Raw genomic sequence first — 6,950 nt, 5'->3', positions numbered from 1 at the left:
GATACAACTACATGCTACTTAGTTGAGTTGATGGGTAATAGTGGAGGATTTACTTAGTACTTCAGCTGTAATTCCTCTGTATTTACCTTCTTATTACCAGTGGTAATTACACAGTAATACACTATAATTTACCGGATAATTCCTCTGTATTTACCTTCTTATTACCAGTGGTAATTACCCAGTAATACACTATGATTTACCATGTATGTACCGGGTAAATACCTAGTAATAAGGGGACTGTAAAAGGAAGGGTACCCAAATATTGGACATAATACACCACATTTGGCAATCTTTTTCATCGCCAGGTTTCAATTCCTGGATGCAGGTTGAAACTCCTGCTTTAGATTAGCGATGTTTTTTCTAGGTAGCCAGATGTGGTGCTATTCTGATTCAATCGCCGGCACATAATCTCATGGACTAATTAATAGATAAAGGGGACATGGGATAATTTAAGTAATAGAGATGTTATTATTGTTTTCTTTTATTGAGGCTTGGCAAGCCTCAAAGGGGGGATATGTGGTAGAAATTAACCTTACATTCTATGTTAAACTATGATTATTATTAGGCCTACAAATCATATATATACTTTAATAGTGGAAAAGAGCTGATCACCTTTAACCTAGATGTTATGTGCCGTGTGACACCAGTGAGTAGGTCCAGGACATTCTCACCTGATGGGCCATGTGGCACATCAGTCAGAGAGTCCAGTCTACTCCCATTTTGATGTACTCTCTGAAGACAATGCTTACATTCACACGTGTGCATCGTCTCTGTTTGTATAAGGATAATATATGTTCTAAGGTCACATTGGTAGCCAGAAGACATGAGAATATACTGACATCCACACAGTGTGACCTAGGGCTGGGCGATATGACGATATCATACCGTGGACGATATGAAAGTGTCTACCGGGAGAGATTTGGCCATATCGTTTATACCGAGAGAAAAAAAAAAAAAAAATGTTTTGATATTGCACTGCACTGACTGAAGCAAGGCAGGTGTGAGACTCACCTGTTAACTTGAAAAAAAATCTAATTTGTATTGAAGAAACAGTTCTATTTTTACCACCAGCTATTTGCACAGCACATAACTTTATTTTATAAGTGTATAATTAGTATTTAAAATATTTGTGTGATGCTGTGATTTTTATTTTATATTACACTGCACTGACTGACAGCCAGGCAGGTGTGAAGCATACCTTTAAATTTTTTTTTTATTTGTATTGAAAAAACAGTTCAATGTTTACAAGATGTTTGCACTATATGACACTGCAGTTAATGACAGATTGTTCGCTACTTACTCCTTTGTAAGCATGGAAATTCAAGTTCAAAATAAAAGAAAAAACTGATCAAATGTGAAGTATGGTTATTTTAAGCCATTTATTATTTTAATTTACTTCAAAAATTCCATATCGTGATATAAGATTACTCATATCGTGATATAAGATTTTGTCCATATCACCCAGCCCTAGTGTGACCCAGAAAAACATTCTATGCACATCAATATTTGATGAAAGTCCAACTTTGTATTGTGTAAAGGATTGGGGATATAAGGAGCTGTCCGTGATTCATTCGCGAATACCATTCGGCTTTGTTGTCTCTCGTTTGCGGGTGGCAATAAACTCTCCATCTATACTTGACCTGGACTCTCCGATTCCTCTTTGCTTATAGCTAGTTGAAGTGAATTAGATAAGTTGTTATTATTGATGCTACCACAAGATATACAAAGTTAATGTTTAGATTCTCCTGCTTTACTATTAAGCAGCTATTCGTGAAAAGTCTATCTTGAACAGAACCTTCAGCAGCGTCTACTTGGCACCACGCCACCTCTTCAACCGATAGCCTCGTCATATTATTAAGTGTTTAAACCTGCGCTGAAAACCTGTTCATGCGGGAGCTTCTGCTGACAAAATTTTCAGGGGTTTTACTCAAACTAACAGGTTTCCGTAGTGTAGTGGTTATCACGTTCGCCTAACACGCGAAAGGTCCCCGGTTCGAGACCGGGCGGAAACATGGTGAAAGTATTTGTATTTAGCGCTCGCAGTTGAGAGCATAGACCGTATGATAGTTAAACTCGAACTCTAGTTGTGAGAAGTTCTTAGATGTGTCTGGGTGTCAACCTCTTTTCCTGATTTGCCTAGCGTTACCGAGTCTTCTACGTACACCTCTCAGGGGTTGACACTAACGGTTGCCCGCTTGCCCGGGGCAAGTAAAAAAGATGTTTGGGCAAGTTGAGATTTATTCTGGTTGCCCGAACGGGCAAGTGGTTTTTGGGTGGATGTTAATATAAAAGCTATTTATTCAAATGTTTTTAGAAACTGCAGAACAACCTTTTGTTCCTCAAAACCACACAAAATAGAAGTATTTGCAATTGATCAGCGCGCTGTCTTCTCTTCTCTCGGAAAGCGAGTTAACAGACACGCATCGCTTCAGTGCGAATATAGCCCCGCCTTCTGTGACTCACTCGCAGTGCGGTCTCTGGCAGTGCTACAGGTTAGCCAACACAGCTAGCATCTCAAGTGCAGCACCTCCGCGAACGGTTTAGGTAGAAGTTAAATGGAGTAGTGATGGAGGAGTGCAGTTTGGAAGTACTTTGGATTGAGGCAAATTATCAAGGAAGTCAAGAACACGGATTTGGGTTTCATAACTGTGCACATGCACACAGCAATAGCGATCTTTTTCACGAAATTAGACCCTCACAAACTACTGTACATGAAAGCTGAGCCTCCACTTATTCCAACAGTCCAAACCATATCATTCTGTGACTAAAACTCGCAAATAACAACTTAGAAACGTCCCCTTTTCTTGTAATAACCAAAAATGAAGTATTACCTTTGTGATTTTTGTCCACAAAGTTGATTCTGATCGAATAAAACCACCATAAAGATATTATCCAGTATCTGGGCCAAATTTTGCAACTTAACAGGGTGTTTTCAATCAATGAATAAGAGAAGGTTTCTTAGGAAATAGGTAAATTGCCTTCAATCAGAAAACATATTCTTCAGCGCAATCTAGTGGCCATATATTTATTTGCAAGTGTTTGGCTTGGTGCATTCGATTGCCCTGAACTTTCAATAGAGGTGATAAGTGTCTAAATTGTAAGATATCTACCTTTATTTGTGTCTCATAGTAAGACAGCGCTCCCAACTGATAACGACCAACTGATACTGATAATTATTTCAGGTGGAAATGTTATCTTCCACTTATGCTGTGTTCCATGGCTTTATTCACTTTAACCAAGTATTATCCCCATTGAATATTTCACTTCTTTTGGCCCAAAGATGACATTATCGCCCTTGCAGTTGTGGAGGTATAATCTATTTACTTTGGGTATGTTCTTTCCTGAAAAAAACTTTCCCCCTGATATCAAAAATGGTATAGAATATCGATCTTTTTCCAGGAATATTGTTGAAGTTAAAAAATCCAGTATCGTGACTGACAACCCTACTAGAAACGCGATTGTGATTATTCAGTTAGAGCTACAAGAAACTTGAAAGTTAAAAAGACATATCTTTGCTACTACCTCTGACATTTAGTTATGTACATTTGCATAAAATCATGCAGGTCTACATATAACTTGGCGATAGCTTTAATAGGAATCACTTCATGGCACGATGTGACCGCTCGATAATTAAGTAAACAAAGAGAAGTTTGTTATTTTTTAAACACAACATGTGTGGAAGCTAACATGATTTTTCTGAGCCCCCCCAAAACCAGGCCGGGTGCCTGGCAAAAAGAGGCGCGTTCACGATTCTGATTATAATTTGGGCATGTGAACATTACATTCGGGCAAGTTGAACCTGACCTGTACTTGCCCGATGGGCAAGTGCTTTTGAAACCTTAGTGTCAACCCCTGCCTCTCCAGCATGGACTTTTGGGGTAACCGTCTCATCCTGGATCGTCTAGCATGCAATGGACGGTTCGTAGGCCATTGGCATGTCGTGGCGGGCTTTGGCCGCTGTCGTTACGACTTTACAATTGAGGCCTAGCGTTCTAGCATTGTTCCCCGCTGTAGCAGATGGGCGAATGGATGTTTAGGATAATATGTTTCAAATATGTATGATATAACCACTTACATTCACACCTGACCACTCTGACCCTGGTTCCATTAAATGTTGTGAACTAGACTGGACGGTTGATGACGGGATTCTGATGGGTTGCCAGATTTTTCGTGTATGTGTTTACGTAGTGTAGTGGTTATCACGTTCGCCTCACACGCGAAAGGTCCGCGGTCCGTAACCGGGCGGAAACAGCATTACTGTTTTGAGGCATACAAAGTTAATGTTTAAATTCTCCTGCTTTACTATCAAGTAACTATTCGTGAAGAGTCTATCTTGAACAGAACCTTCAGCAGCGTCTACTTGGCACCACGCCACCTCTTCAACCGATAGCCTCGTCATATTATTAAGTGTTTAAACCTGCGCTGAAAAGCTGTTCATTGCTGAGCTTCTGCTGACAACATTTTCTAGGGTTTTGCTCAAGCAAACAGGATTCCGTTGTGTAGTGATTATCACGTTCGCCCTACACGCGAAAGGTCCCCGGTTCAAGACCGGGCGGAAACAGCATTACTTACAAATTGAATGTTTAAATTCTCCTGCTTTACTATCAAGCATCTATTCGGGAAAAGTCTGTCTGGAACAGGACCTTCAGCAGTGACTACTGGGCACCTCTTCAACCGATACCCTAGTTATATTATTAAGTGTTTAAACCGGCGCTGAAAACCTGTTCATGCGGGAGCTTCTGATGACAACATTTTCTAGGGTTTTGCTCAAACTAACAGGTTTCCGTAGTATAGTGGTTATCACGTTCGCGTGACATGCAAAAGGTCCCCGGTTCGAAACCGAGCGGAAAGAGTTTCATTGTTTTGAGATATACAAAGTTAATGTCTAAATTCTCCTGCTTTACTATCGAGCAGCTATTCAGGAAAAGTCTGTCTGGAACACCAGCTTCAGCAGTGTCTACTGGGCACCACGCCACCTCTTCAACAAATAGCCTTTTCATATTATTAAGTGTTTAAACCAGTGCTGAAAACCTGTCCATGCGATATTTTCTGATGAAAATATTTTCTAGGGTTTTGTTCAAACTGAAAGGTTTCCGTAGTGTGGTGTTTATCGCGTTCGCCGATCACGCAAAAGGTCCCCGGTTCGAGACCGGGCGGAAACATGGTCAAAGTATTTGTATTTAGCGCTCGCAGTTGAGAGCATAGACTGTATGAAAGTTAAACTCTAACTCTAGTTGTGAGAAGTTCTTAGAAGTGTCTGGGTGTCAACCTCCTTTCCTGTTTTGCCTGGCGTTAGTTTAGTGTATAGTAGTGGTTATCACAGTGGTTATCACGTTCGCCTTACACGCGAAAGGTCCCCGGTTCAAGACCAGGCGGAAGCAGCATTACTGTTTAGATGTATACAAATTTAATGTTTAAATTCTCCTGCTTTACTATCAAGCATCTATTCGGGAAAAGTCTGTCTGGAACAGGACCTTCAGCAGTGACTACTGGGCACCACGCCACCTCTTCAACCGATAGCCTCGTCATATTATTAAGTGTTTAAACCTGCCCTGAAAACCTGTTCATGCGGGAGCTTCGGATGACAACATTTTCTAGGGTTTTGCTCAAGCTAACAGGTTTCCGTTGTGTAGTGATTATCACGTTCGCCTAACACGCGAAAGGTCCCCGGTTCGAAACCGGGCGGAAACATATGAGGGGCCGCCTGGGACAGAATTCATGCTTGGTCTTACACACACTATTATAATCTTGCATATACACCACTATACTCATACACACACACTATTAAACTCCTTTTACATGTAAGTATGAGAGTGTATAGTCGTGTATGTGAGAGAGTATAGTAGTGTATGTCAGAGAGTATAGTAGTGTATGTAAGAGAGTATAGTAGTGTATGTAAGAGAGTATAGTAGTGTATGTGAGAGTATAGTAGTGTATGTGAGAGTATAGTAGTGTATGTAAGAGAGTATAGTAGTATGTGTAAGAGAGTATAGTAGTGTATGTACGAGAGTATAGTAGTGTATGTAAGAGAGTATAGTAGTGTATGTAAGAGAGTATAGTAGTGTATGTAAGAGAGTGTAGTAGTGTATGTAAGAGAGTATAGTAGTATGTGTAAGAGAGTATAGTAGTGTATGTAAGAGAGTGTAGTAGTATGTGTAAGAGAGTGTACACTGTAAACCCGAGCTTGTTGGTTCAACTTTAAAAAACTTGTTTCCATGCTGCCTTGAAATTGTATGTCAAGACAACTAAGACAATAAATTAACATAAATAGATATTGCTATTTGACTCAACTCCATCTTCAGTCCATATAACTTGAAACCGTTAGGTGACATAACTTAACCTTGAGTCCATACTCCATAAATGTAATAGTTGATTAAACTTAAATAGCATTATAAGTAACATACATTTTTTTGTTGATGTAACTACAAAACTAGTGAGTTGTACTTACATTTATGAACTGATTGAATATAAACCGCAATCAAGATTACTTAAATGTATAAGCAAGGGATAATGCCTGACGAGGTGTCCATTATCAGGAATTAATGGACGACGTGGAGGCGTGAACCGGTTGCCTCCGCGAAGTCCATTAATTCCTGATAATGGACACCTCGAAGGGCATTATCCCGCTTATACCACGGTCACTTACCAACGGTGACCAAATTAAGACCATTAATTTATATTTTCATGCGTTTTACAATCTGAATATAACGTTTTCCACAAAACATACATTTGTTTCCCTGGTTACGCCTGAGGGTCCGACTAATACCCGGAACCACCATTACACGCCCGTTGGGTTCTCATGCAACGGAAACGTTGTTCACTCCTCCAGTAATTAGGACGGACCATAGCTACGACTTTAGAACGGGAGGTAGCGGGAGGTATTATAGTCCGCTGAGCTTTGTTTTGTTTCCCGTTGCTATGGTTACTACTATTTTAGAGACGATACACGT

The 6,950-nt window shown here is 40.1% G+C and overlaps 1 non-coding gene across 1 annotated transcript; it reads left to right on the top strand.

The window, feature by feature from the left end:
- The first annotated feature begins 1,939 nt into the window (after positions 1-1,939).
- Positions 1,940-2,012, top strand: trnav-aac (transfer RNA valine (anticodon AAC)). The gene has a single exon. It is a non-coding gene; the product is annotated as a tRNA-Val (tRNA).
- Positions 2,013-6,950: the final 4,938 nt, after the last annotated feature.

The sequence above is a fragment of the Gadus chalcogrammus genome, unplaced genomic scaffold (assembly GCF_026213295.1).
Source record: "Gadus chalcogrammus isolate NIFS_2021 unplaced genomic scaffold, NIFS_Gcha_1.0 GACHA083, whole genome shotgun sequence".
Taxonomy (NCBI): Eukaryota; Metazoa; Chordata; class Actinopteri; order Gadiformes; family Gadidae; genus Gadus; species Gadus chalcogrammus.
Note: the sequence above shows the minus strand (reverse complement) of the source record. Positions and strands in the feature narration are given on the sequence as shown.